This window comes from Mastomys coucha, unplaced genomic scaffold, assembly GCF_008632895.1.
Source record: "Mastomys coucha isolate ucsf_1 unplaced genomic scaffold, UCSF_Mcou_1 pScaffold7, whole genome shotgun sequence".
Taxonomy (NCBI): Eukaryota; Metazoa; Chordata; class Mammalia; order Rodentia; family Muridae; genus Mastomys; species Mastomys coucha.
In genome coordinates this window covers 81,724,405-81,728,447 of record NW_022196913.1, presented here as the reverse complement: position 1 = coordinate 81,728,447, position 4,043 = coordinate 81,724,405, and the positions used below count along the sequence as shown (strand labels likewise).

General features: G+C 38.3%; 1 non-coding gene across 1 annotated transcript; it reads right to left on the bottom strand.

Annotated features, from left to right (window-relative positions):
- Positions 1–1,368: 1,368 nt before the first annotated feature.
- On the bottom strand, positions 1,369–1,430 carry LOC116082872. Its single transcript, XR_004115493.1, has one exon. It is a non-coding gene; the product is annotated as a U7 small nuclear RNA (small nuclear RNA).
- Positions 1,431–4,043: the final 2,613 nt, after the last annotated feature.

The following is a 4,043-nucleotide window of genomic DNA, read 5'->3' as shown; positions in this document are numbered from 1 at the left end:
GAGTTTGCTGGCTAGCCAGCATTTTCGGAGATTCAAACTAACCAAAGACTTTCTTAGAGTTCCTGAGGACAGAATAAAGGGAACTTTAGTTATATGTTTTTATCCAGGAAAAAACTTGAAGTGTCTGACCCTGGAGCCAGTGATCAGAGTAATTGAGAGTGCAGCTTCTGAGGACTTGACTCTTCTCCCTGGACTGTGGTTATCTGCACCAAGTCATCTCTGCCTGAGGTATACTGTGCCCATTTTGCCAACATTGTGTAAATTAGTTCTGCTTACCTTGCTCCCCCGTACAGTTTGTAAAATGTTGTACTTCTTAATCAACTTTCTCAACATAAGAGAGAGTTTGTGTAAGTCTTCCTAGCCGCAGACTTTTTTACCTCCTCTATATCTTCTGTCTTCTGATTCCCTAGTTCTCTCTTGGGAAAGCATCACTGAAGAAAGACCTGCTGGTCCATGTCAGTACCTATCTTACTTGTTGCGTTCAAGGTCAGTCAAAGACCTAGTCTAAAAATAAAAATCAGTGGCACCACCCAAAATAGTTAAACTTATGCAAACAAATAAATAAAATCAGGCACATAAATAAATTCAAGAAGTAAAAAAATATGATCTCCTCAATTGGTGGATAGAAATCTTTTGGCAAAATTCAAAATTTCTTTATGAGAAAATCCCCGACAATTAAGACTAGAAGGATAGTAATAAAGCTCTAAACATTCAGCAAACACAGTTTTCATAAATTGAATGAAGAAAAATAATTCCCTACATGATCAGAAATGAGATAAAGGTGGGTACCAGCATTACATTTACCCAAGAAAATGCTTGACATTTTAGTCAGAACAATGAGGTGAGAAAACAAATTAAAGGGAATATAAATATGAAAGATTCATCTTTAAGTTAAGTCATCTTTACTTGCATAGCATTTGATCATATTTTTTAAAATATTCTGAACTCTTCACTGAAGACTTTTATCCATGTTGTAAAATTCTGTGAAAGGTCAGGATTCAAACTGAACATACATAAATCAATAACATTTTTGTAACATCAGTGACAAGCCTACTGAGAAAGAAATTAGAGAAATTATCTCGTGTGTGTGTGTGTGTGTCTTTAAGATGTCACAGTGAGACTAATATTTTTTTTGTATTTTAGCTATAAAATTTGCCAAGACCAGTCTTGGCTTGATTGGGGGTCCTAAGGAAGGAGTGTTTGGGAGCAGCAGATGAAACAAGTTGAAGTTGATAATGGGTACAGGCTGACAACTCTGTGATCTTTTAGAGATAGCTTTCTAGACAGCTCTCTAGGTAGGTAGTTCATGGATTTGCTGACTTTGGTCAGAAACATTCTAGCAGAATTGTAATAGCTCTCTGGATAGCTCTTGGTTTTCCAACCAAAGTCAGAAAACCTGCTAGAAAAATTCTAAAAGATTTGTGTTAGATCTCGAAATAGCTCTTTGGGTTTTCCAACCAAAGTCTGAAAAGCTACTAGAAAAATTCTAAAAGGACTATGGTAGCGCTCTAAACAATTCTCTTTAGGTAGATCTCTCTTGCAGATGAAAGCCTGCTCTTTTATTTACATATGAATTCAATCATTTACCCCAGTTTCCTGATTGAAATCAACATTTTATGACCTTAATCCCCTGATTCTTAGAAAAAGACAGCAAGTACATTTTTTTTTAACATAGCAAATAAATTCAGAGATTGACTTGCCTTTGAAAACACAAATAATAAGCTTAGCTGGGTGGGATCTTGCCCTGAGATGACCACTCAATAAATCTCTTTATCTCCTTCCTTAGTATTTTTCTGACAAGCTGGCTCATTAGTGCAGCTGCCTCTTTTCTTTTGGGTCTGTGAAGCTCCTCATGAAGACTTATATTTTTCAAAAACCTTCTTTTAATAAGGGTTTAATAAAGGAAAGTTAATAGGGCAAAGGACCTGTTTAGAAATAGTTCTATGAAACAAATCCAATCTATGTTGTCAGGACATCAGCAGTTCATTTCATATGAATCAGCAGCACCAACTTGATCCACTCGCTAACATCATTCATGAGTCAGCATGGCAATTTGATTCAGAAGAAACCACAAGGCTCTGCCAATCAGCCAAATCAGCAGAAGCAGTAAGAAGCTGCTTCCTTGGTGGTGTTTCTCTCTTCAAAGTCATGACAAATAATGGCTAGCAAAGAGTGGCAAGGCGAATGAATACCGTATTCTCTGTTGGGTTATATTTAAATCCTTTCCAAATATCATGTGTTCTCTCAAGCATCTGCTTTAGCAAAACATTGCATGTCCTTTTCCCAGAATGCTTCCAGAAACACATCACATCCCAGATGTCTGCTTCAGCAAAAACATCCTCTCATAAGACAGTGTTGATATCACTCACAGGCAACAGGGATCCTCACATGTGTAGCCATGGCAATCGCCATACATTCCCAGAATCCATTTGTGAAGAGGTCAGCTCAGGAACTTTGGAAAATTCTACCCTCCTGGAAGAAAAAGGTCATAGAGCACATAGGTACCCCTCCCCTCTAGAAAGGAGAGGCTAATTACATTCCTCAGAAAGATCAGAGGAGGACCAACCATCCGCTACCTGCAGATAAGGGAACCCCTTTGCTACCTCATTCCCTAAGGATCAATTGATTTAAAAGTCACTGTTCTGCTAATCACATGTGCTTAGTGACTGTTGCTGTATTCTACCCCTGAAAACTGTATAAATACTCACCAAGTCAGTTGCCTAGGGTCACTACCTCTCTTTAGTGTGCAGGACAACCCCAACTTGTTGGAACAATAAATTCCTCTTGCTTTTGCATGGATCCCCTGCTCCAGATTGTTCACTTAGGGGGCAGGGGTGGGGAGGGTCCCTGTTAGCCAAGGCTCATCAGAGTCTTACACTTGGCTCACCTCCCACCGTTACCTGCAAGCTGTTACGTCATAACCCAAATAAAAGGCAGACCCTTCTGACCTCCTTCATCTTCCTTGCCACCTTTGCACTCTTTCCCCAAAATAAACCTTCCACATGGAACTGTATTGGCCTGGTGTGGTCTGTCCAGATGTGAGCTGCGATTCTAACACAACAAACAGTTTCCAGAAAAATATTACATGATATAACTGAGCCTGCAAAGAAACCAAAAATTTCAACTCCACCCTAATACAATTTATATTGCATCCTTATATTTTTCATAGTTAAGACATCCTGTAAAGGATAGCTGTTAAACTGATTTACATACTCTTGAATTCATGTTTTCAGAGTTCTTTCCCACAGTTTTAAGGGTTGTCCTGAAAGTCTCAGTATCACAGAGACACATTGTTGTTTCCTGGAATGGTGCTGTTTCTGATTATTATTGAGTCATTAACCAGGTAGAGGAGGGCATTCTCTCAAAGGAGGAATATAAAGTAAAATATATACATCATTATATAAACAATCTTCATGCCTACAGGAATCGTCAACATTCATAGAGGATCACACCCTGTGGGCCCTGCTCCAGAAGTGTAAATCATGTCATGCCATCCCTTCCATGGCCATTTCAGCACCTGGTGAAAATTAATTAACAATAAATTCATTAAATAATAGCACCAGAAAAATATCCAGGAATAAAATCTAATGAAGTCACTTAAAGATTTTTGTTGTGAAAATTATGGAACAAAAATGTTCTAAAAAGCACGAAAGACTCTAAATATCTGAAGCCATCTTGAACTGAAAGAACAATCCTAGAGTTACACAGTATCTGATTTCTAAGTAGACTCTAAAGCCAAAGTAGCACAATGCCATGCTATTGGCACATAAATAGACAGGTAAGTCAATGGGATCAAATACAAATCCAGAAGTAAATACAGTCACATGGCTCTCAACAAAGGTACCAAAAACTATGCATTAGAGGAAAGATAGCCTTATTAACAAATGATACTGGAATCAACCAAGCATGGTGGTGCATTCCAGTCATTCCAGAACTTAAGAGGTAGACTCAGACAGATCATGAATTCAGTGCCAGCCTGGTCTATATAGAGTTCCATTCTTGCATGGGTTACATATTGAACCCTTAACCACCGCAAAGGAAAT